Source organism: Balaenoptera ricei, chromosome 5 (assembly GCF_028023285.1).
Source record: "Balaenoptera ricei isolate mBalRic1 chromosome 5, mBalRic1.hap2, whole genome shotgun sequence".
Taxonomy (NCBI): Eukaryota; Metazoa; Chordata; class Mammalia; order Artiodactyla; family Balaenopteridae; genus Balaenoptera; species Balaenoptera ricei.
The window spans coordinates 141,495,579-141,523,128 of NC_082643.1; the positions used below are offsets into that span (position 1 = coordinate 141,495,579).

General features: G+C 41.8%; 1 protein-coding gene across 5 annotated transcripts in view; it reads right to left on the minus strand.

Annotated features, from left to right (window-relative positions):
- Nucleotides 1-22,137, minus strand: part of ADD1 (adducin 1) — a 76,638-nt gene extending 54,501 nt beyond the window's left edge. For 4 of the 5 annotated variants that reach the window (XM_059923710.1, XM_059923709.1, XM_059923707.1 and 1 more), the window contains exon 1: nucleotides 22,035-22,137. The gene's annotated coding sequence lies outside the window, so the exon portion shown is untranslated. Of the gene's footprint in view, nucleotides 1-21,360; nucleotides 21,380-22,034 lie in introns of those variants that run through there. The other variant, XM_059923708.1, reaches the window with a different exon arrangement.
- Nucleotides 22,138-27,550: the final 5,413 nt, after the last annotated feature.

A 27,550-nucleotide genomic window follows, 5' to 3' on the forward strand; every position in this document is an offset into this window, starting at 1 on the left:
TGCCCCTGCTTAATTCCTATCAAGGACTTGCCATAGTCCCCAGAGTAAAATCTGAAATCTTGATCACAGCCAGCAGGGACCTTCCCAGTCTGGCTCCCAGCCATCTTTCTGCCTTGTTGTCCCAGATACACTAGCCTTCCTTCGGTCTGCAAACACACCCAGCTCCTTCCTGCCTCAGAACCTTTAGACCGTTCTCTCTGCCCAGAACAAACTTATTCCAGCTACTTTGAGCGCATTACTCCTTATCGGTCAAGTTTCAGGTCAAATTTCACCTCCAAATTTTGAGACCAAATTTTGAGACTAGTTTCCCTTACTCCCCTATTTAGAGTAGCCCCCACTCCCAGCTCTCTCAAACCACCCTGGGTTTTCTTTCCCTTCAAGGATTTATCCTACTTTCAGAGCACAGACTCTGGAGCCAGACTGTTTGAGTTCAAATCCCAGCTCAGCCATTTACTGGCTCTGTAAACTTGGGAAAATGTCTTAACTCCCCTGGTCTCAGTTTCCACATCTGAAATAATGAGGCTAACAAATGTACCCCCTCAAACAGTTAATGCATGTAAAATGCTTAGAACCAGTGTCTGACACACTAACTACACACACTAAGTGTTAGTTATTAGCACTACCTTCAGAAATTCACCGTCTGTCTCCCCTAGTAGACTGTAACCCCCTAGAGGGCAGCAGACTCATCTGTCTTAGTCACTACTGTTTTCACAAGGCTAACCCCTAGAAGGCCCTCAATAAATGCACACTGAGAACCAAATACACATCCAGGTCTCACATCCTGGACTGGCAATGCTAATCCAAGTTTGGATTCCAGAGGCATCTGACTAACAAAAGCCATCACTTTGCCTCCTTCAATCACAACTGACGTACGACTGAAGAGACTCTGGGGGTACAAGCAGCTACTGAACAGACTCCAAATCCCAGTCTACCACTCACAAGGAGGTTCCAGACTGCACACCAACAATCTGTATATCAAACTGGGTTTTGTGTTTTGAGTTACTGGGTATTATGTTTCCAAGAATTACGTCAATTCCCAAAGTTGGTACACAAAGCTAAAGCTGTATCTGTGTCTAGCTGACGGGTTTTGGAGACTCAAGCAAGTATAACTCCCAAAGGGCAGGAAGTAAGAAAAGGAGAATTCTAGACTTAACGGTACTAGAGTGAGGCCCAGAAAGACTGCAGCGACCCAGCTGAGCAAGTCGGAAGCACAGGTTGACCAGCCACATGTGAGTATAGAAAATTCTACGTAGATTTGATAAGGAAGAAAAAAGCCACTCTGCAATCTAGTTAAACACATCAGGAGGAGCTAACAACATTAGCCTAAGATGAGAATGTTTTTACCTTGAATGCATACTTAGCTAAGCAATACCATCACGTCTAACCAGAACGTGATCCAGTTTTGAAATGAACAAATAATTCATTCTTTCCTAGGTATGGTACACTGTGTGTCTAGGAAAATCTTGGCGCCTTGGCCTTGCAGCCTGACCTTCTGGGGTTAATACAGGAAAGAAACGGTCCATCTAGTCAAGTGTTCAACCCCAAGCCTCAAATGAATAATAATGCTTCATTTACTTAGGGGAGGCAATTCTCCTCTGGTGCCAAAACCATGACATACTTCAAAATGATTTCCACACAACAGTTCAGAACATTTCTGAAAAACTACAGCATATCTTAACAAGCCAATAAAAATGCAAAGCACTCTCAAATAATTGCAACAGCACGAATAAAATAAATATCCCCCAAAATGTGACCCTTTTAGAAAATCCTAGTTGCAGAACCTTGCCTAGACTGGGAGCTCAAATAGCAGTTGCTAAACGAAACAGTGGAACATTGGAAAGGAAAGTTTACAGTGTAAGAAACCCTCCAAATGGCTTAAGATTAAATATAAAGTTTCACTTCCTTTTTGGCTCACATACTCTGAAAAGGAAGCAGAGGTATCAGAAAAATTTCCCTTCTTTGATGGATCGGAAGTGGCTGCTTTATTTGGTATTTCTCTGATTAGTAGGTAAGAATGAATGTTTTTTATATGTTTATTTACATCTGAAATTTCCCTTAGGGTCTATTAATTTCTCTACCTATCTATCTATTGAAATCTTGATGTATTTATTCCTACAAATGTGAAAAAAATAGTATACCTACACTGACCTTTTATCATATTTGACATTCCCAGACTATTACCTTCTATAATTTTATTTTTCAATTAGCAAATATTTTAACATTTTACATATTTAGGTCTGCAGACCTTTTCCTTTGAATTCTGCTTTTAAAGAGAAAGTTATCATTGCTTCCTAGGCACATGTCTAATAAAATGTTCCAAGGAAGTTTTAGGCATTATCTCTGATAAACATTTTACTTTGCTTTTTCTCTACAGTCTCTATAATTTTAAACATTTCTCCTGAATCCATCTGGAATTTATTTTGATGAATGTGTTCCAGTTATCTCATTGCTAATAATCCCTTCTCCCTGGAAACCTAGAGGTGTGTTTCTTCACCCCCCACCAGGCCCCACTGATGAACCTTCCAACTCTGCACCAGCAGCACCCCACTACTGCCTCGTCATCTACCCTTATCACCTTTTCCACCTCAGTTTCCTCATTTGTAATAAAATATACTCAAGTCATGTTCCAAGGTTGTTGGGGCAATCAGAAATAATAAGTGTAAAATATCTAGCACAATGTCTGGCACATAGTGGGTACCCTATAAACAGGAAATATTTTAATTATCTAGTATCTGATGAGGATGTAAAAGTAACATGCTAAAAAAAGTTCATTTCAAAAACTTCAAGAACATTAAGTTTAACCAATTAAAAGTTAAAAAACATCATTTTAATTAAAAATGTTTATTAAAACTATTGTGTTCTATCAACACATGGAGCACAAATTAATAAGTGAAGTTTCTCACTCTAACTCAACCCCTAAACCAATACTGTACTGTAACTTACTGAAAGAGACTTGGGTGTGGTTTTGAAAACAACTCTGGGTGAGTCAACTAAAGATAAGTCAACCAACCATCTGTTCAACTGAACAAATTTAAGTGAACTTTAATGCACCCTATCCTGTTTATATTTCCAAAATATGTGAGATAACACTGGTACAGAAAGAATCTGGCTTGGGTCTTCATCAAAATTCCATTAGCCTCTCAATGCTAACTGATTAATAAATGTGCTCAATTCATATCTAGAGTTCAGACCCTAAAGCCAAGCTACCTGGGTTCTGATCCCAGTTTACCATTTACTAGCTATGTAACCTTAGGCACATTTCACCTCTCTCTATGCTTCAGTTTCTTCATCTGTCAGTGGGAATGATATTATTAGCTACTTCCTTGGTTTAAGATTAAATGAGTTGGGACTTCCCTGGTGGTCCAGGGATTAAGACTCCACACTCCCAATGCAGGGGGCCTGGGTTCAAGCCCTGGTCAGGGAACTAGATCCCACATGCCACAACTAAGAGCCTGCATGCCGCAACAAAGATTCTGCGGGCTGCAACGAAGACACAGCACAGCCAAATAAATATTTTTAATAAATAAATAAAGTTAAAAAAAAGATTAAATGAGTTAATTTATGTCAAAAGTTTCATACAGTGCTTGGCACACAGTAAACAATAGAATAAATAGTAGTCATTATTATTATTATAAGCAGCAGCAACATCTTTAAAGACTGACTCAAGCTCTTCCAAAAGAACACTGGAAGAACATTCTATGATGGGCACTAATTAACTGTCTTCCTCGATACATGCACAGGGAACACCCAGCCGCACCACTTTTTAGAGTTCCCTCTTACAGACTCTATCACTGTTCTTTACTGTCAGTTTTTAACACAATTCCTAGACTGCAAGCTTACTGAGGCAGCAGCTATTACAATGCTTTACCTTCCAAAATTCCTAACACAATGCTCTGAACACAGATCTTAAATAACGCTTTTTAAACTAATATAATAGAAATAAAAAGCAGTAAGAAGAAACCTTGGAAGTACACATTTTTAGCACCAGAAAGAACTTGAGAAGCCACCTGATCATTTTACGATGATAAAACTGAGCAAATGACTTTAGCCAAGTCTCATATGCTGGCCAACCTGTAGCCAGCTCCTTCCTGTACCAAGAACATCAACACCTCACTCACTCCACTGAACTCTAACTGTGCATTTGAGAATCACCTCATACTAAATATGCTTTTCTTAAGTTTTAAACCAATACACAACCACTATTTCCATTACTAATAAATACCACTTGGAGATCTCAAGTAAGAAATATTTGAGGCCCTACCACTAAGATAAGATTTTCCATAATGTTATTTTCCAATGTTATTTGCAAGTAGGAAATACATAAAACCTCCAAGGGCTAAACAACAACCACAACAACAACAACAGCCAAAACCTTGAGACTAAAACTAGAACTCTGAATTGGAATCACTCACAGAAAGTGACATTACCAGAGGTCAAACAACAAAAATCTGCATTGGTAGAGGCAAAAAAGGAGGAGCTGATGAGCTGAACTCTGTAAGGGGATGGAAATGGTCTCAGGATGAATAACCTTGGCTCACAGTAGAAGTAAATACAATCTTCTCAGGAAAAAACATCCTCAGTGTTGACTCCCCAGGTTTTTCCACAGGTTAAGATCAACCAAATAGAGGTCCAAGTCAAAAATTCAGTAAACCCAAAAACAATCTCCATGAGTGACAGGCATTGAAAAAAATAAATTACAGGTCCAAGCCCTCAAAGACTTCAAATACTAGAATTATAACACAGAATAACTATGTATGAAATGTTTAAAAAACAAATTAATCATAAATACGACAAGCCATAGAGACTACCAAAAATGAGCAGGCAGAGCTGAAAAAGAAACCACAGAGAACTTTTAGAAATGAAATAATTTGAAAAAAAAAATGTTTAATCAACTAATGAATTAATAACAGCTTTGAAAGAGATTCCTGTTTACATACAGGAATCAGTGAATTAACAGATAGATTTTAAAAATATTATCCAGAAACCAGCACAGAGAGACAAGGAGATGCAAATTAACACAGAAAAGATATGAAGGACAGAATAAGAAAATCTACTATACATTTACTGAGTTATAAGCAGAGATAATAAAGAATAGAAAAGAATCAGTATCCAGAGAGAATGGCTGACAATTTTACATAACTGAAAGACACGAATCCACAAATACCAAGCAAAATAAATAGCGATCCATGCCTCATAAATACTGTAACGAATCTGCAGAATAGCTAAGGCAAAAAAATTTTTTCTAAAAGCAGAGGAAAAAAAGACATCACCTATGAAGGAATGATAATTAGACTATTGGCAAACCTGTAACAGAAACAACAGAAGTAAAGAAACTACTGAAAGGGAAATAACTGTCAATCTAGATTTCTACACAAAGAAAGGCTGTCTTTCGAGAATGTATGTGAAATAAGGTCATTCCAGATAAACAAAAACAGAGGTACCTCCTACAGACCTATAGTAAAGGAGCTTTTAAAGAAGAAAAAATGATCCCAGGAAAAAAATCAGAAATGCAATAAGCATCGTGAGTAAAGAAATTGTTAAACGAGAAAGTAAATCTAAAAATGTTTTTGAAAAACATAGTGATGATGCTGTCCAATTTATAAGGCTAAAAAAAAAAAGGCTAGACTAAAATACTGGATCAGAGTAGCATGTAACTTGATCATTGAGTTTAATCGGAATTAAAGTATTTTAACATCTTTGTTTTCTCTTGTAGTGGAATATGAAATTAATTTCACTTTGTTAAATATGCATGGCAAAACTTCAAGGGCAACCACTAAAAGAACATAATAGGGCTTCCCTGGTGGCGCAGTGGTTGAGAATCTGCCTGCCAATGCAGGGGACACGGGTTCGAGCCCTGGTCTGGGAAGATCCCACATGCCGCAGAGCAACTAGGCCCGTGAGCCACAACTACTGAGCCTGCGCGTCTGGAGCCTGTGCTCCGCAACAAGAGAGGCCGCGATAATGAGAGGCCGGCGCACCACGATGAAGAGTGGCCCCCGCTTGCCGCAACTAGAGAAAGCCCTCGCACAGAAACAAAGACCCAACACAGCCAAAAATAAATAAATAAATAAATAAATAATAAAAATAAAAGGAATTCCTTTAAAAAAAAAAAGTAAAAAAAAAGAACATAATAGAGTATGTAATTTCCAAACCAAACGGAGTACATAATGAAAAACAAACAAAAGAACTTGGTTGTTCAAAAAGGCAAGAGTGCAGGGAAAAAAATTACAAATAGAAAACAAATTGTATGATGACAGAAGAAGTACAAATTTATCAGAATCACAATAAATGTAAATGTATTATGCCAGTTAAAAGCCAGTAGGCTGAAGGATGGGCACCGAAGAAATCAGTCCTAATCCCTGGAACCTGTAAATGTCACTTCACATTGCAAAGATTGTGGAAATGTGATTAAGGTATTGGGAATGGTGAGATTATCCTGGAGTACCTGGGTGGACCCTAAATGCAATCACCAGTATCCTTACAAAAAGGAGGCAGAGGGAGATTTGGCTACACAGACATAAAAGAGGACAATTTGACCAGAGACACAGAGATTGGAGTGATGCAGCTATAGCCAAAGAATACTGGCAGCCGTAGGTGTCAAGGAACAAATTCTCTCCTCTAGAAGGTCTAGAGGAACTATGTCCCCTCCAACACTGAGATTTTGGCTCAGTGATACTGATTTTGGACTTCTGGCCTCCAGAACTGTGAGAGAATAATTTCTCTTGTTTTAAGGCACCAAGTTTGTGGTAATTTGTTATAGCAGCCACAAAAAAGCTCACATCCCCATAAAACGTAAGAACAGAACATAGAAAGTTTGAAAGTAAATGGATGAAAAGAGGTATACCAAGCAAACAACAACAACAAAAAAAGCTGGAGTATCTATATTAATGTGAGACAATAAAGACCACGGAAAATAAAAGCATTACTTTAGAATGGAAGTGCTATCCCAAATAATGATAAAAAATTTCAATTCAACAGGAAGATACATATATATGCCTATTAAAATGGTGTCAACAGGAGGCTTCTCTGGTGGCGCAGTGGTTGAGAATCTGCCTGCCAATGCAGGGGACACGGGTTCGAGCCCTGGTCTGGGAAGATCCCACATGCCGCGGAGCAACTGGGCCCATGAGCCACAATTACTGAGCCTGCGCATCTGGAGCCTGTGCTCCGCAACAAGAGAGGCCACGACAGTGAGAGGCCCGCGCACCGCAATGAAGAGTGGCCCCCGCTTGCCGCAACTAGAGAAAGCCCTCGCACAGAAACAAAGACCCAACACAGCTATAAATAAATAAATAAATAAATAAATAAACCTCTGATAAAAGTTATAAAAAAAAAATGGTGTCAACACATATGAAGCAAAAACTATAAAAACTCAGAGAAAAATTGACAAATCTACCATCAAAATGGATAGATTAACCCATAATGGGTAGATTAATACCAAAGCATCGCTCAATTATTAAAACAGGCAAAGCAGTCAAAAAATTAGCAAACAGTAAATAGAAAAAAAAGAATAATGTAATCAAAAGATCATTAGAAGTATAGAGAACCTTGCACCTCCCCGCTTTCCAAGACAATTAAATTTTATGGGAGTTCCCTGGTGGTCTAGTGGTTAGGATTCAGCACTTTCACTGCTGTGGTCCGGAAATGAATGGGGAACTGAGACCCCGCAAGCTGTGAGGCACAGCCAAAAAATAAAAAATAAAAGCACAAACCACATGCTCCTTCAGGGGGAAAAAAACATACATCACATACAATGGAATTCATGTTTATCTATTCTTGCAACTATCATTCAGCCTTGATTTTTACTGAGAATAAAGATGATGTCATGGGGGACTTCCCTGGTGGTCCAGTGGTTAAGAATCCCTCTTGCAATGCAGAGGATGCCAGTTCGATCCCTGGTCGGGGAACTAAGATCCCACATGCTGTGGGGCAACTAAGCCCACGTGCCACAACTACTGAGCTTGCGTGCCACAACAAGAGAGCCCACACGCTGCAATGAAAGATCTCGTGTGCCGTGACTAAGACCCAATGCAGCCAAAAAATAAATATTAAAAAAAAAAAGGAAGGCAATATACCAAAAAGTGGATTTTTCCTTTGTGCCTCAAAAAAAAAAAAAAAAAGATGATGTCATGGCTGTTTTCACAGAACAATAAAATCTGGGGTCAAGAGCTGAAATAACGTACAAGTAACTCATTTTATGAAAAAGGTACTGGCAGCCTTCCATAGTTGTAGTCAGCAAAATCTGCACTATTTTCATAAGGATTCTACTTCACCCTAGTGCATCACAAAGCAATCAAAATGAAAACTATCCACCAAGAAAAAGTAAAACATACTTTAAAACGGCTAGCATGATTTTTATAAAATAGAAATGGTAAAAATAACTGTGAGTGAGTGATATGAAACATCTCAGTGATCTGGACACCTTTAACAGATCTACCTCATGTCCCTACGGAGAAGGCCCTAGCAGGAGTTCCTGTGTACTCATCCTCATGGGCTTCCTCTCTGTCTGACCTGAAGAGCCAGGAGCCCTTGAAGTGGGACCTGTGTTCTTGTTATGTTTGATTCCCAATGCCTAGTGCAATGCCTGGCACACTAAAGGCCTTTTTAAAAGTTCAGTGAATTAATACATCTCCTAAATGTGACTACTGTCATTTACAAACTAGAGACAAAGAAAATTCATACTATTATCGCTTGACGAAAAGCTGGAAAAGAAATGTTTCCCTCAAGAAATTCCCTGCTTTCCAAAACAATTAATCAAACACCCTATGCAGAAAACAGAGCACATTCAATATTCCAGACATCCTAGGTCAGGGACATTCCCAGTGGTTACACTGTCAATGTACGCTGTGCTTCAGTTCCTGTGGACGATTCTCAGAATAAACTGAGATAGAGAGTATCTGGATGGAGGGGTCATCTAGTTCCCCTAAAGATGGACAGACTACCTTCATATCTCTCCTACTGAAATAGACACTCAGTCTTAAAGGGAGTTCATTCTATGAGACTCAAGAATCATTTCTACCCTCCCTTCTTGCCTGAAGCTCTATGCAATAATAACCTGATTAATGGTATCACCTGGGAACAAGGTTGGCCTATTAACTAAAATATTCTTTAATCTTGGAAAGCATGGCTTAACCACAAAGTTCTTGCTAAGCTGCAAATACATACAGCTGTAACAAAACAAAAATATCTCTGCACATACTTTATTAAAAAAAAAAAAGAGAGTGGGAGTAGCTAGTAAACAGGACTCTTTATTGCCTTTCTGTGCCTTTCCCACTTAACATCTGCTTCTCCCTGGTCTATACACTGGAAAAGGAAGAAAGGAAAGGAAATGCACACTGACAACATACCTATGTACCACACACATTCAAAAGTTCTCTCATTGTGGCCTCACAACACTTCTAGTTAGACAAGACTGTTACTATTACTACTTCTGTTTCAACCGAAGAAAAAAAGTGAGTTCAGAGAATTTCACCAGATTGATCCAGGGCTACACAGTTTGAGTGGCAAATTGCATCCAGACACTATATCCCTAATACCAGTAACTGACAACTAACTTACTTCAGTGAGAATAAAATGCCTAATGCAGCATTCGCATTTTTACAGCTTTATTGATATGCATCATAAAATTCACCGACAAAGTGTACAGTTCAGTGGGTTTTAGTATATTCAGAGAGATGTGCAACCATCATCACGATCTAATTTTATAACATTTTCAACACCCAAAAAGAAACCCCACACACATTAGCAGTCAGTCCCCATTCCTATTCCTCCCCTCCCCTACCACCTCTTTCTCTGGCTTCTTTCATTTAGCAAAACCTTTTCCAAGTTTATCCATTTGCAGCATGTATCAGTATTTCATTCTTTATTACCGGGTTTGTTTCCACTTTTCAGCTATTAAGAGTAATACTGCTACGGACATTCACATACCAATTTTTGTGTGAACATATATGTTCTTCAGCATTTGCATTTTCAAAAGGTTTTTCACAACATTCTCTCCTTTGCATCTTATAACTGCTTCATTTTGTGAGAGAGAACTGAGGTTGGGGTCAGTTAAGTGACTTTGTCACCCACTGCTGGGTAACCCTCAGTGAACCTGCAGTAAACTCGCACCTTCTGGCTGAAGACCTGCTCATTCCTTACCACCACACTGCTTTGTCTCCTCCACAAGACATTTCAAGCAACAGCATGCGGATGAGAAAAACTGTCTGCTTCGCTGAGGAGCTCCCTGAATCATTCTCCGTAAGTCAGTGCACAAGGCAAATTTAAACTAAGCCTTATCAGATGAAGAGAAGGGAAGAACAAAGTGTTTGAGACAGGGTATTCTGCAGGTGCCTCCCAGCGCCGGCCTCCTGCTCCCCACGGAAACACTGAAGGTTGCTACTGCAGGGTGCCGCGGAGGCACCCATGGAGTTAACACCCACTGTGCGCTGCCTCTGAGGGCACCTCGGTCCTGTCCGCATGTGCCTGCGGGCTCGATTCCCACATCAGCCTGAAGCTCCCAGGCCCCCACAGCTCCCAAGGCCTCGACGCAGAGCTAAGCTGTTCTGAAAGGGGGACAGTATTTGGGGAGCATATACGGTCAGTTGTATAAACCCCCTTTTCCAACCTCCTGAAACAGTTCCTAGGCTTATAATATTTTTGGTAATAAGGTTCAGAAACATGGTTAATAATTATATTAGTAATGTATAGCAGCCACTTACTAGGTAGCTTTTATGCATTTAATTCATTTAATCCTCACAATAACTGTGTAAGATAGGTACTGTGATTACCTCTTTGTTACACGTCAACACTTTCTTATGTGGGGAATACATGTAGTTGGTGGGAATATAAACTGGCATAATTCCTTAGGAGGGTAATTTGGAAACAGCTATGGAAACTAAAAGTACAAATATCCTTGAACCAGGCAATTTCACCTCTGAGACTATATCTACAGATATACTTCATAGTGGCCAAAGACAAAGAATATTAACTGAAAAAGTTTATAACAGTAAAAATGTGGAAGCTAATACCTATCAATACAGCAGTGATTAAATAAATTGTATTGTTAAGACGAAATACCTGAGACTATTAAAGAGAACAAAATAGATTTATGTGTGCTGCTACTGAGTATTCGCCAAGATGTATTAAGGAGGAGCAAAATCAATATCATTATGCGTAACAATTTATTTTTTAAAGGAGGTATATGTACACACCACCACTCTGGCTGTGTGCTCTTGGGCAAGTTATAATACTTAACCTGTCTCATAGCTCCCTCGTCTGCAAAATGGGACAACAACAATACTTCCCATGGAGTACTCAATAAAAATTAACTATGGCTATTATTAAACTTAATGATTATTTAATTATGACACTACTACTAATAACAATAATTTTGCCATTATTAGATGGGCTCCACCAAAAAAATCAATTTCATATCTACACTACCCAGTGCCAGGCATTACACAAGTATAGGGAAACTGGCAAACAGCACCTGCTCTGCTTCCCCATCTAGTTCACAGCCCACGAGGGTTTTCTTTTCCAGATGTCTAGCCTACATGGCCTGCCCCCACCAACAGGCAACAAGAAACCATATACAGTGAGACGGGTCTCCACTGCCCAGATGCTTTCCCCCAAAAGTACACAGATTCGATCTCTGATCAAACATCACCTCCTTAGAGAAGCCTACCTCCCTCCCCAATCTGAAACAGATCCTTGTTGCCACCATTCTCCATTCCCTTATCCTGTTCCCTTAACCAGTTCCATGGTCTTCACAGCAGTTGTTATTATCTGACATTACAGTATTTCTTTATTACCTAACCTCTCTTTCTAGAATATAAGTTCCCAAGAAAGGAAAAATGTGTCTCATTTCCTGCTCTGTTCAGTGCCCAGAATAGTACCCAGCATATAGTAGGTGCTCAATAACTATAGGTGAAGAGATGGGACTGCAAGTTAATGAAAGCTACAGAATGGAAAATATGCTTGCAAAATAACATTTTAAAAATTACTGTCATTTTATCCTGGCAGACTAGGCTCTCAAGACACTGTTCAGTTAAAAGTTAAGTGGGCAAAAAAAAAAAAAAAAAAAAGTTAAGTGGGCTTCCCTGGTGGTGCAGTGGTTAAGAATCCGCCTGCCAATGCAGGGGACACGGGTTCAATCCCTGGCCCGGGAAGATCCCACATTCCGCAGAGCAACTAAGCCCGTGTGCCACAGCTACTGAGCCCGTGCGCCACAATTACTGAGCCCGTGCTCTAGAGCCCATGCTCTGCAACGAGAGAAGCCAGGACAATGAGAAGCCCGCGCACCACAACGAAGAGTAGCTCCCGCTTGCCTCAACTAGAGAAAGCCCATGAGCAGCAACGAAGACCCAATACAGCCAAAAATAAAAACAGATAAATTAATTAATTTTAAAAAAAGTGTCCTCCACACTCCAGTCCTACTGTATTTTAAAATGCTATTCTTTTCCTATGTAGCTTCAATTCATACAAAATCATGTCAAAATATGCTCAACACTTTGAAGCTAACAGATATCAAAGACAGTATTATATATTAGTCGTAACACTTGTTTAAAAAGGTACTTCTGGAATAAATAAAGCTCAAAGGGCAAAACTGAGTTAAACTTGCTTCCCTTCATTCCTTCCAACTCAAGTTTCCTGCATGTAGAAGGTCAGAACAAGCATTAACTATTAAACAGTTTTGTTAAAGTTTAATATTATGCTATGTTAAGATACCTAAATATTTTAAGGAGCCATGTGTTAGCCAGCAAGCACTGAACAAACTAAGCAAGTATTAGCATGTTTAATCTGTCTGCTACTTAACCAAATCTTAGATTCAATTTTTAAAACCGCAGACGATAGGAAATTCAAAAAAAGACATCCCTTCTACTTGCCAAAATAACTTGCCAAAGCATGGGGGAAAATAAAAAACAAAATGATATATATGATTCAAAGAAAAGTGCTGTTGTTGTTGTTGTTTCACTGACTTCAGATCTCAAGGAAGCTAGGAATTTAATTTATGTAAAAAGAAAAAGAAAATGCTGCCATTCACCATCTCCAACGCAGGAAAAATTTTAAAGTCCTACTGCTAACATAACAGAACAAAGCTTAAGAACGTTTATAGGAAGGAATAATAATTCAGAACCCAACAACGTAAAATTTATGATGTCTGGAATCCAATAAAAAAATTACCTAACAAGCAAAGAAGCAGGAAAATATGACCCATATTGAAGAGATAAATCAATCAAACCAACCCAGAACTGAAAGGGAAGTTAAAATTAGTGGACAAGGTCATTAAAACAGTTAGTACAACTGTATTACATATGTTCAAAATCTCAAGTAGAGAGATGAAAGATATAAATATGATATGAATTGAACTTCTAAAGATGAAAGCTACACCATGTAAGATGAAAAATTACACTGAACAAGATTAATGATAGATTAAACATTGTAGAAGAGAGAGCAGTGAATATGAAGACACAGCAATAAAAAACAACCAAAACAAAACATAAAGGGGAAAGACAAATAAACGAACAAAGCATCCGTGAGCTGTGGGGCAACTTTAAATGGTCTAACATGAATGGGACTGGAGTCCTCAAAGGCAACATGGAGAAGGAAATGTGAAAAAATAATGGCCAAGATTTTCTCAAGTTTGACAAACACTATAAACCCACAGATCCAAGAAAGCAGCTCAATGAACCCCAAGCACAAGAAACACGAAAAAACTACTGAATACAAAAGCACATCAAAATACTATAAAATTGCTCAAAACCAGTGATAGGGAAAATCTTAAAAGCAGCCAAAGAAAAAGACATGTTATGTAGAAGAACAAGATAAGGATGACAACAGACTGCTTGTAGGAGGTGATGCAAGCAAGAAGACAGTGAAGGGCTTCCCTGATGGTGCAGTGGTTAAGAATCCACCTGCCAATGCAGAGGACACGGGTTCGAGCCCTGGTCCGCGAAGATCCTACATGCCACAGAGCAACTAAGCCCGTGCGCCACAACTACTGAGCCTGTGCTCTAGAGCCCACGAGCCACAACTACTGAGCTCATGCGCCACAACTACTGAAGCCCACGTGCCTAGAGCCCGTGCTCTGCAGCAAGAGAAGCCAACACAATGAAAAGCCCACGCACTGCAGCGAAGAGTAGCCCCCCACTCGCCGCAACTAGAGAAAGCCCATGCGCAGCAACGAACACCCCAACGCAGCCAAAAAATAAATAAATTTATTAAAAAAAAAAAAAAAAAGACAGTGAAGCAACATCTTTAAAGTAAAACTAAAAGATTTTACCCCAAGGTTTTGAGTTTCCAGACCTTTGGCTCAAATTTATAATTTTGTGTAGTAAGCTTCTGTGGCAACGGCACCTCTGAATTACAAGCATTACATTTTCTCAAACAGTATCATCTCATTTGGCAAGATGAGCTACAATATGTATAGCATCTGCTTTTTCAGTACAATGCTTCACACCCAAAAGGCATGAGATAAATAATTGTTGGGGGTGAATTTAAGAGAAGTTACTGCACCATTAGCAATGCTTCCTCTCTCCTTTTTGCCCCCAAGTATATTCTAAATATGTGATAATAAATCACACACTTGAGCAGCACCTATCGCTTACAAAGTACTTTTTCATTTAATCATCATACAAATTCTTTGAAGTAGTTAAGGAAGATATTATCATCACTGCATAAATGGGGAAACTTAAGTTCAGAAAAAGAGAAGTGATGTGCCCAAGGATAAGAGGTGGAGGAAGTGATGGAGGTGAGGGTAGGCAAGGGGCTTTGCCATTTCTTGGGTTCTTCCTCCGGGCCAGGTTTAATGCTAGCTTAAGATTAATTTGGCAAATTTTACAGCAATATGGATGGACCTAGAGATTATCATACTAAGTGAAGTAAGTCAGACAAAGACAAATATATGATATCACTTATATGTAGAATCTAAAAAGATGATACAAATGAACTTATTTACAAAACAGAAACAGTCTCACAGACTTCGAAAACAAACTTAGGGTTACCAAAAGGGAAAGGTCAGGGGAGGGATAAATTAGGAGTCTGGAATTAACATATACACACTACCATACATAAAATAATCAACAAGGACCTACTGTATGGCACAAGGAACTCTACTCAATATTCTGTAATAACCTACATGGGAAAAGAATCTGAAAAAAAAGGATGTATGTATATGTATAACTGAATCACTTTGCTGTACACCTGATACTAACACAATATTGTAAATCAACTATACTCCAAAATAAAATAAAAATTAAATTAAAAAATATTAATTTGGCAAAGAAAGTTATACAACTAGGTGTAACCAGGTGTTTCTAACTCCAAGTAGCTCTTACTATGGAACCATAGCTGAAATATATTAAACTAAAGGACAAACATGAAATATAAAAATTCATTCTGGGATAGAACTAGAATAATGAAGTTGAAAATTCTACTCAAAGAAGAGTAAAGCAGATTTCTTGAAGAAAGAACAGTCCTTATTTCATTTATTATAATGGACAAAGCCCCCAGTGATAGCCCTGCAACCAATACCATGTGGCATCTCAGGACAGTATTTCTCCTACATAGTTCCTTACTGTAGACCAAAGCAGGATGCAACGAAAGAAAGTCCACTGGCAGACAAAACAATTAAGTCTAGGAGGCAGATGTCTAATTTGATCTAATGATAAAATTTAAACTCCAGGCAGAAATCAGCAAATGATGCCCCGCCTGAAGCCAAATCCAGCCCACTGCCTGTTTTTATAAGCATCACAAGCTTTGATTTTTAAAGGCTAAAAAAAATTATATGAAACATAAATATATGATAGACATGAAAATCAATTCAAATTTCAGCATCCATAAACACGGTTTTATGGGACAGTCATGCTCATTCACTTACATATCATCTATGGCTGCTTTCATGCAACAACAGCAGAGCTGAGTAGTTGCAACAGAGATCATACAGCCCTCAAAGCCTAAAATATTTATTATCTGGCCCTTTACAGAAAGTCTGTCAGCTCCTGCTTTAAGGGAACAGATGGGCCTTTAATAATTTGCCATGAACATTATTTCTCACAACTAAGCTCTTAAAAAATTAGGGCTTCCCTGGTGGCGCAGTGGTTAAGAATCCGCCTGCCAATGCAGGGGACACAGGTTCAAACCCTCGTCTGGGAAGATCCCACATGCCACGGAGCAACTAAGCCCGTGCGCCACAACTACTGAACCTGCGCTCTAAACCCCGTGGGCCGCAACTACTGAGCCCGCGAGCCACAACTACTGAGCCCACAAGCCACAACTACTGAAGCCCACGCACCCAGAGCCTGCACTCCGCCACAAGACAAGCCATCGCAATGAGAAGTCCGCGCACTGCAACGAAGAGTAGCCCCCTCCTGCTGCGACTAGAGAAAGCCCACGTGCAGCAACAAAGACCCAACGCAGCCAAAAATAAATAAATAAATTTATAAAAAAGAAAAAAATGCCATTATCAGACAAGATATTTGTGTTGAATGTTCATTAAAAAGCAGTCATATCTTCTTGAATAAAGTATGGTACAACCACATAAAGGAGCACAATGCAACTGGAAGAAGGAATGAGAAATATGTCTATATTATAGTCTGGCATGGATGCCAAATGGTAAGTGAAAAAAAGCCTGGTGGGATTAGGGAAACGCAAATCAAAACTACAACGAGATACCACCTCATACCCATTAGGATGACTATTACGGCTACTATCAATAAAAAGAAAACAAATGTTGGCAAGGATGTGAAAAAATTGGAGCCCTTCTGCTCTACTGGTGGGAATGTAAAATGGTACAGCCACTGTGGAATACAGTACAGTGGTTCTCCCAAATTTTTTAAACAGAATTACCATATGATCCAGCAATTCCACTCTGGGGTATATAACCCAAAGAACTGAAAGTAGGGTTTCAAAGAGATATCTGTACCTCCATGTTTACAGCAGCAGTATTCACAATAGCTGAAATGTGGAAGCAACCCAACTGTCTACTGAGGGATGAATGAATAAACAAAATGTGGTATTTACATACAATGGAATGTTATTCAGCCTTAAAAAGGAAGAAAATCCTGATACATTCTATAACATGGATGAACCTCGAGAACATTATGATAAATGAAATAAGTCAGACAGAGAAAGACAAATACCGTATGGTCCCACTTATACATGGAATCTAAAAACAAGACAAAAAGCAATTCCTTAGTCGGTATTTTATAATAACTATAAATGGAGTATAACCTTTAAAAATTGTTTATCACTACCTATAGCTTATATGATATTGTACATCAAGTTACTTCAATTAAAAGAAAGAAAAAAAGATTAAAAATAAAAGCAATTCCTAAACACTGAAAGCAAAATAAAAAACGAACACTAGGGCTTCCCTGGTGGCGCAGTGGTTGAGAATCTGCCTGCCAATGCAGGGGACACGGGTTTGAGCCCTGGTCTGGGAAGATCCCACATGCCGCGGAGCAACTGGGCCCGTGAGCCACAACTACTGAGCCTGCGCGTCTGGAGCCTGTGCTCCGCAACAAGAGAGGCCGCGATGGTGAGAGGCCCGCGCACCGCGATGAAGAGTGGTCCCCACTTGCCGCAACTAGAGAAAGCCCTCGCACAGAAACGAAGACTCAACACAGTCATAAATAAATAAATAAATAAATAAATAAAAGAACGTGAATTTCTTAAAAAAAAAAAAAAAAAAAAGAACACTATACATCCAGTGGTGGCAAAATCATGGAGTAACTATTCAAAGTGACTTTAAAACACAGTAATCTGACTACATATTCCAAATAAGGATGCAAAAAAACCTCTTAAATACTTTGTATCAGTTGGTGGTAGTGTTCGTATTACTCTTCTGATACTGAAGTATGTACAGTGTGGGATAAAACAATGAGTAATTAGAATCAAGATGTTTGTCTTAGAAGAAAAAAAAGGTACAGGTGCAAGATCAAGAAGGTTAAATAGAATTCTGTCCTCTTGCTTTACAACTAAAAGTGTCAGTAATCCATGATGTGTGCACTGAAAAGACCTAGAAACAATGATCAACTTAGTAGCAATGAACAACTCCAGGGCACAGATTGTGATTACTAAATACTATTGCTTCATTAAAAGAAACCAAGGCCCCTTGGAGAAATGATGATTCCAGGGCTGGGACAGAAAATGTACAAGGTGAGTCTGGTGCAGTTTGTCATACCAGAAAGAAGAGCAATCAAAGACTTAATATTAAGAGTTGTGTCTAAAGGATTTAGGAGCCGATTTGAACAGATTCCTATTGGACAACGATGGAACAAGTTGAGCCTCAATAAGGATCTACAATGAATTGAACCATATCAAATACATTTAAATCCATGAGTTCACAAGGACACAAATACATATACACAATTCATTGACTATTATTAGAGGACACCAACTCATTATTTTGAAAACTAATAAAAAATGGAGCAGAATTAAGCATTTATCTTGCCTTTCCTTAAAGAGTTATAATTCAAGATAATTTAATGCCTAATGAAAAAATGACTCTAAACATTGAGCATCAAGGGCTCCTAACAAGAAGAAAGACTACTTGCAGCAACATGGATGTACCTAGAGATTATCATACTAAGTGAAATAAGCCAGAGAAAGACATATGATATGATATATCACACATATTATAGCATATGATATCACTTTAGTGAAATCTAAAAAAATGATACAAATGAACTTATTTACAAAACAGAAATAGACTCACAGACTGAGAAAACAAACTTATGGTTACCGAAGGGGAAAGGGGGACAGGGTAAGATAAATTAGGAATTTGGGATTAACAGATACACACTACTATGCATAAAGCAGATAAACAAGTGCCTACTGTATAGCACAGGGATCTATATTCAGTATCTTGTAATAACCTATATTGGAAAAGAATCTGAAAAGTATATGTGAATCACTTTGATGTACACCTGAAACACTGTAAATCAACTATATTCAATTAAAAAAAAAAGACTACTAATCCTTATCTGCCTACTAACCTATGAAGTCTTCTTGCCAAAAATAAATCAAACCTGAATCTGACTACTCCTTCAGCTCTAACTAAATTAGATTACATTTACAGCAAATTCTGTGTAAACTACAGAAGAATAAAATCCAGACTGTGTGTAATTCCACAGGACAAACCACCAATTTCAGCAACAAATAAATTATAAGAGATAACAAAAGATGGAGGAGCCTATAGATTAAAATAAGCCACAATGTATGAATTGGGCATTTGGATCCTGATTCAAACTGTTATAATCAAGAAAATTTCAACACTAGTTGGATATTTGAAGGTAATAAGGAATTCTGTGATAGTGGTATCTGTATTTATCTTTTTTTAAAGATGTATATAGATATACATACAGAAATACTTAACGGCTAAAATGATACGACATCTGAGTTTGGGGGTACAGATAAAGCAAAACTGGCCATGAGTTAATAACTGCTGAAGCTGGATGAGGGTAAAGAGACGTTTACTATACTAGTCTCTCTACATGTGTGGGAAGAATTAAACATGTAAAAATAAATAAACAAGTCCACATACTCAGCCATAAAAAGGAACAAAATTGGGTCATTTGTAGAGACATGGATGGATCCAGAGACTGTCATACAGAGTGAAGTAAGTCAGAAACAGAAAAACAAATATCGTATATTAACGCATATATGTGGAACCTAGAAAAATAGTACAGATGAACTGGTTTGCAGGGCAGAAATAGAGACACAGAAGTAGAGAACAAACGTATGGACACCAAGGGGGGGAAGTGGTGGGGCTGGTGTGATGAACTGGGAGACTGGGATTGACATGTATACACTAATATGTATAAAATAGATAACTAGTAAGACCCTGCTGTATAAAAAAATAAATACAATAAAACTCAAAAATTCAAAATAAATAAATAAACAAGTCCAGTTAAACTCTAAGTTTCACATAATAAAAATGTATTTTATATAATTATTGTCAAACTGTTAAAAAATTATGACAATCAATAAAATTTTAACACTGGCTGGATATTTAATTTTTTTTAATTTTTTTAAAGTATCTTTTAAAGCATTTCAGTATTTTCTGATTCAATACAAGGACTACTTGAAAGAACTAACTAAAAACTAAAAACCAATCTAAAGAAACAGTTTTTATAGTAAAATCAATAACAAAAAACTGAATACCAAACAAAACCTTACCAATATCGGATACCATCAAAGAGTTAAAGGAGAAACGGTGAGCTATATAAATTATATTTTAGAAAGGAAACTATCCCACCTTTTGGAGACTGGGTAGAATTTAGATTCCTGTCATTCAGTGAGCCTCTGTAACTAAAACCACACAAGCAGTAAAACAAATCATACCATTTGTCCTGCTGTAACCCACGTCAAAACTCTGAAAAGCAGTTGGGACTGCCAAAACCATCCACTTCCTTAAAAAACAACTTTACTATGGAATATTACTCAGCCATAAAAAGAAACGAAATTGAGTTATTTGTAGTGAGGTGGATGGACCTAGAGTCTGTCATACAGAGTGAAGTAAGTCAGAAAGAGAAAAACAAATACCGTATGCTAACACATATATATGGAATCTAAAAAAAAGAACGGTCATGAAGAACCTAGGGGCAAGACGGGCATAAAGACGCAGACCTACTAGGGAATGGACTTGAGGACACGGGGAGGGGGAAGGGTAAGCTGGGACAAAGTAAGAGAGTGGCACGGACATGTATACACTACAAATGTAAGATAGCTAGTGGGAAGTAGCCACATAGCACAGGGAGATCAGCTTTGTGACCACCTAGAGGGGTGGGATAGGGAGGGTGGGAGGGAGACGCAAGAGGGAGGAGCTATGGGGATATATGTACACATATAGCTGATTCACTTTGTTACACAGCAGAAACTAACACACCACTGTAAAGCAATTATACTCCAATGAAGATGCTAAAAAAAAAAAAAACAACTTTACTATTCTAGTTTAACCCACAGTCAGAATACTAAGATTCTGGATTTTAAAAAGTAATTTACACGTGGGCTGGCACTTGCCCATTAACTAAAGACTGCAGTTATTACAATCCCACCCGCGTACAATTCACCCTCTTTGCCTGGGATGCCCTCCCCTCTTTGGTGCCTGCTGAACCCCAGCTCACCGACTCCGACTCGTTTTCACTGGGGGCTTCTACTGATGTGTTCAGCAAAGAAGACAGACTACTTCCTATCCCCGTTAAGATGTAACCAATTTTTCACCCGCAAAAAAACCTTTCTGTAACAACTTATCAGCACTGCACACCGCTCTCAGCTATGTTTTTGGTTCTTGGGGATATGACAAATTGCTTTATGTCATTTAGGCATAAAATCATATGGTCACACCACCAGCCGTTGCAGGTTAACCATAATACTTACTTTAAGGTAAGACTGCATGAAGTGAACACAAAAACCTGTAAAATATCTTCAGCCATGAATTACCAGAGCAAAAATAAAAGTAATTGCTAAAGGCAGAGACCCTCTGACCCCCCCCCCCCCGCCCCACCAAAAGAAACGAAAAAGAAAGGAAGGAAGGAGAGGGCGAGATGACCAACAGCTCCTTCTCTAATAAAGTTGCAGGACAACCCTATTACCATCCGTAGGCAGATGTGGCTTTTCTGTTTGGGCAGAAGCTGTCGTTTTTTCAAAAAAACGAGAGCAGACGGGCAGAATCCGGATGCCCGCGTCTGTCTACGTCTGTGCTCGAACCCTGGAGCCCTCAGCCCTGCGGGCCACGGACCCGGCGGCCGCGAGCACCGCGCTGACCCAACGTCCGGCCCAGATCCTCCTTTCCCACACGGACGCCCGAAGCCCACCACCCAGTCCACCGACGAGCTGCCCAGGCGTTCCCACAGACCAGCCCGTGCGACGACGGGTCTGCAGGGCGTCGGCCCCTCTGCGCCAGTCAAGGCCGACGGCCGAACGGCGGGGACACCCCCCCCGCCCGCCCAGGACGGCCCCCGGGGCCGCCTCCACCCTCCGCGCCTCCGCCACGGGCCCCGCCGCCCGGCTTGGAGCCCCGGGCCTGCCGCTGTCCTGCGCACGGGCCTCACCTCAGGGTCGAATCACGGGCAGCGCGCGGGCTACCAGGTCTGAGCGCGGCCGCCGCCCGTCCGCTCCGGCTCCGCCCCCTGTCCGCCGCGCTTGCCCGGCCGGCAACCCCCACCCGCCCGCCCGGCCTCTCGCCCGGCCTCCCGCCCCCTCAGCCCTCCGCACAGCCCCAGAAGCCCAAGCTGGGTGCGGCCTGCTGCGCCGCAGCCTAACAACGCACCACCCCCATAGGCCCAGCCCTTGCTGCACCTCCCAGCAACGCGTGCTGCTATTGGCTGAGAGCGGGCGGGAGAGGTGGGGCGGGCTCTGGGCGGGAGGGGTTGCCGCCTCTGGCCACCGCCTTTCCGGGGACGGACTTAGGGGGTCACGGACTTCGGGGGCCGCGCCCTCCCCCTTCGGACGAAGCAGAGGCCCAAGTGTGGGGACGGACAGTCGCAGCCCCACATGCCTCGTCGCTGAAGCAGGCCGGGCCGTCGTGCCAGCGGCGCCCGCTCACCCAGAGCCGCTCCGTCACTCATTCATTGTTGCTGGTCAGGCTCGTGGAGGTCTCCTGCGGGCCAGATTCGTGCGATGCGCAGGAGGGCTTACCAAAGGGTAGTTTCCAGGCCCTGCTCAGCCTGAGGCTGGGGGCCTCTCCCTGCCCGCCTCGCCCACTCCTCCAGCGGACGGACCCTGCCCCCTGTGCCCAGCCCTGTGCTGGTCTGCATCCAGAAGCCCTTGCCAGGGTGCCCGGGACCACGGGCAAAGTTTGGGGCTGGGCTGGCAGCCAGGGCAGGGCCAGGACAGCTGGGCCTGTGGATCCCGATAAGGCTCCATTGACACGGCCGCTGCCTGATGCCTGGAGCCTGGCCTGCTGATGCTGCTTGAAAGAGCACAGTCACCTCTGCAGAACCAGGGCATTGGTGAGACCAGGCCACCTGCCAGTGACCTGGAGGCAAGACTAGAGATCACATGAGCACCTGCCCCCAAACTGCCCCTCCTTGTCTCATCCGAGTCCCCAAAAGACCCGGGAGACATATGAGCTAGCTCCCTTTATACCCATAGAAAGTTGAGGCCCAGAGCTGAGCAGTGGAAGAGTAGTGTGGAATCCAGGCCTTCCCTCCCAGCACGGTCCCCTTTGGCCTTGTCCACAGAGGGTCGGGGATACTGTCTATGGCTAATAGACAGTGACCTCTGATCTCCTGGACACTGGCTTTTCTCAGAAGACTTTTCTGACAAGACTCCACAATTCTACATCTATCACTTCTGTTTCCCTTGCACCCAGCAACAAGGCCTGGCCCGGAAGAGGTGTCCGTGGGGGCTTGCTAAAGGGAGAAGACGACTGAGCATGTTAAGTAGAGACATAGAAGATACAAAAAAGACCCAAGTCAAACAAATAAAGGTGAAAAACACAATGTCAGAAATGAAGAATACACTGGGTGAGATCAACAGCAGGTTAGACCCAGGGACTTCCCTGGTGGTACAGTGGTAAAGAATCCGCCTTCCAATGCAGACTCCATGCTTCCATTGCAGGGGGTGTGGGTTCAATCCCTGGTCGAGGAACTAAGATCCCACATGGCTGCGGGGCAACTAAGCCTGTGCACCACAACTACTGAACTCGTGTGCCTCAGAGAGAGAGCCTGCATGCCGCAAACTGTAGAGCCCATGCACTCTGGAGCCCACGCGCCACAACTACAGAGCCCACGTGCCCTGGAGCCCACAGGCCACAACTAGAGAGAGAAAACCTGCACGCCACAACTAAAGAGAAGCCTGCGCGCCACAACTAGAGAGAAGACCATGCACCACAACCAGAGAGAAGACCATGCGCCACAACCAGAGAGAAAACCACGCACCGCAAGGAAAGGTCCTGCGTGCTGCAACTAAGACCCAACACAGCCAAAAAAAAAAAAAAAAAAACAGAAAAAAAACCCAAAACCAAACCAAAACAAAACAAACACAACAGATTAGACCCAGCAGAAGAAAACCTTAGTGAACTTGAAGACGAAAAAAGAAACTAAATGAAACAGAGAGAAAAGAGCTTGGAAAAGAATGAACAGAGCACCAATGAGCTGTAGGACAACTTCAAGAGGCCTAGGATAGATGTTAATTGGAGTCCCTGAAAATAGAGGTGAGTGTTGGGAGGACAGAAATACTGTTTGAAGATACAATGGCTGAATTTTTTAAATTTCATGAAAACTACAAACCCACCCAGATCCAAGCAGCTCAAGAAGTAACTTCTGGGGACTTCCCTGGTGGTCCAATGGTTAAAACTCCGTGCTTCCACTGCAGGGGGTGTGGGTTCAATCCCTGGTCGGGGTATAAGATCCCACATGACTTGCAGCATGGCTTCCCCCTCCCCCTCCCCCCCCCCCCGCCAAAAAAAAGTAACTTCTGGCTTGCTACTGAGCTCCGGTAGAAATGCAGTGTTTCTATGGGACATCTGAGGCCAGAACTGCCCATCACTTTGTTCTGTCAGACCACCAAGACATAAAGCCAGGTAGATAAATCATCATCTGAAAGCATTTGATCCAGGATTGGATTCATGTAGGTGCAGAGGTAAGTGGTCCAGACCCCTACTCCTATAGCTCTGATACCTCTCCCTCAGCTCTCACCTGTGGCCTCAGGGGATTCCCTGTGACACAATGACAGAGGAGGAAAATGTATATGCTTGGTCCATAGGAAGGTTGGCTAAATATGTTGGTGTGGCCTGAAAATGGCCTAATGCTGCACTGTATCCCCATTCAGCGGTCACCCTGAAAGAAGGTGGCAAAGGGAAATCATCCCAATAGACAAAGCTTACAGTAGTGAACTTGACCACTCACTTTGTGGGAGGGAGACATGGCCTGAACTCATGGGCAGTGAGAAATGACTTAGCTGGTTGGTCAGGAGCCTGGAAGGAGAAATGTGGAAGTTCAGGGACAAGAGGTATGGGGAAGAAGCATTGGGATGGACCTGTGAGAACTGGACAAAGGATGAAGATCTTTGTATTGCATATTAATGTCTACCAGTGAGCGTCCACCACAGAGGCTCTAAACACCAAGCAGATGGAATGGCTCAGCCAATGGGGATCAGCTAGGATCTGTCCTCTGCCACCACAATTGTCTCATCAATGAAGTAGCCGTGGTGGCAGGGTGGAGGCTATGCATGAGCCCAACAGCACAAGCTCCTCATAACCAAGGCTGATCCAGCTACTGCCACTGCCAGTGTCTAACCTGTCAGCATCAGAAACCAAGGCTGAGGCCCCTGGAGGAGCCAACCGGCCACTTGGTGGCAAGTTGATTACACTGGATCCCTTCTACCCGAGAAAAAGCAATAACTCATACTCACCAAGATAGATTGCCATGTATCTGGGTGTGGATTTGCTTTTTCTGCCTGCAGTACTTAAGCCAGCACCACTATCAAGAGCTCACAAAGTATCTGGTTTGCTGACATGAAATCCCACATAACTGCCTCGTACTAAAGGATCTGCTTTATGGCAAAGGAGGTATGGCAATGGGCACATGACCTGGGACCCACCATTTCTACCACAAGCTGTACCATCCAGAAGTTGCTGATCTACTAGAGATGGACTAGGCACATGAAGGCTCAAATGAGGCTCCAACCTGGAGATGGCATCCTGGGAGGATGGAGCACTGTCCTCCAGGAAGTGGTACATACTCTGTACCAATAAGTGACCACTTGGGACTTCCCTGGCGGGCCAGTGGTTAAGACTTTGCCTCCCAGTGCAGGGGGTGCGGGTTCGATCACTGATCAGGGAGATAAGATCCCACATGCCTAGCAGCCAAAAAAAAACAAAACATAAAACAGAAGCAATATTGTAACAAATTCAGTAAAGACTTTAAAAATGGTCCACATCAAAAAAAAAAAAATCTTTAAAAAAAAAGGAAGTAACCACTTTAGGAGGCTCCGTCCCTAACAGGTGGACTACCCAGTCACCCCCTTGAGGAATTTGCACTTTCTGCTCTGCAACATTAAGTACTGAGCCTAGAGGTTTGGATTACCAAAGAGGACACTTCTACCCCGGGACATAGTAAAGCTGAAGCTATGGCTGCCACCTGGTCACGTGGGACAACTTATGTCAGTAGATCAGTAGGCACAGAAAGAAGTGGCCACGTTGGCAGGGGTAACTGACCCTCGTTGTTGTATGTAGGGCTGCCAGCCTCATGAAGAGGGCAGGCAGGAGTGTGTCTGGCACTCAGGCATTCCGAGGGGCAGGGTAGCTCTTGGGTCTCCCATACCCAGTGACTTTATAAACAGGCAAGCATGGCAACATGGCCTGGTAAGCGCAGGCTCCCAGGGACTCGAAGAGCCAAAAGCCTAGCCGTCAAGAAGAGAAATCTAGAAAAGGTGGTGGAAAAGGGAGGTGTTGGGTATCATTTGTGGTTTTGAGTCCAACTGCAGCAGTGGGGGCCACATAGTTCATCCCTCTACCCATCTCTCGGAAGTTCTCCCAGATACTGGGACCAGTGAGAATACTGAAGAGTCTATGTCTGAATGGACTGAACTTAATATGAGAAACAAGTGGATCTGAGCACTTCAAGGGGTGGACTTGGTAATTGCCATTGGTGCCCTGCCCAGATCCCCATTCCGGGTTGGTTCTAAAAGTGGTCCCCTCTCCAGGTGCTGTGAGTGTTAGCTACTAATTGCCCACAGAGCCCCTTTTGCCAGAGTGTTGCCCTTGCCCAGGAGATTATCTCCCTACCCAGACAACCCCTGGCCAATAACGCTGATCCAGGGGCACACAAGTCTGGTCCCGTCAAAGCAAAACTAACTCTGTAGGACAAGGCGCATTCCAAAGCTTCCTGTAGGACCAGGCTAAAGCTAGTCTCCAGCTGAGACCACCTCCTTCCCGTGTTTTTTCCTTTGCACTATCCTGATTCCCCCATTCAGCTTATCCTGAGACTACTTGCACAAGAGCAATAAATCACTTGCACAAGATCCCTGTTTCAGGTTTTGCTTCTAAAGAACCCAATCTAAGAAAACTATATATAAGAAATACTGTCGGGACTTCCCCGGTGGTCCAGTTGTTAAGACTCCGCGCTCCCAATGCAGAGGGCACAGGTTCAACCTTTGGTCGGGGAACTAGATCCTGCATGCTGCAACTAAAGATCCCGCACGCCACAAGGAAGATCCCACACACCGCAACTAAGACCCAGGGCAGCCAAAAATAAATAAATAAATATCTAAACAACAAAAAAAGAAATACTGTCTACAAGTCAACACCAAAAAAAGCAAACAACCCAATTAAGAAATGGGCAAAGGGGAGTTCCCCAGTGGTCCAGTTGGTAAGACTCCTCGCTCCCAATGCAGGGGGCCAGGATTCAATCCCTGGTCAGGGAACTAGATCCCACATGCCACAACTAAGAGCCAGCGTGCTGCAACTAAAAGATCCTGCATGCCACAACTAAAGATCTCGCACACTGCAATGAAGATATGGCACAGCCAAATAAATAAACATTAAAAAGAAAAGAAAAGAAATGGGCAAAGGACTTGAATAGACATTGGTCCAAAGATATACAGATGGTCAATAAGCACATGA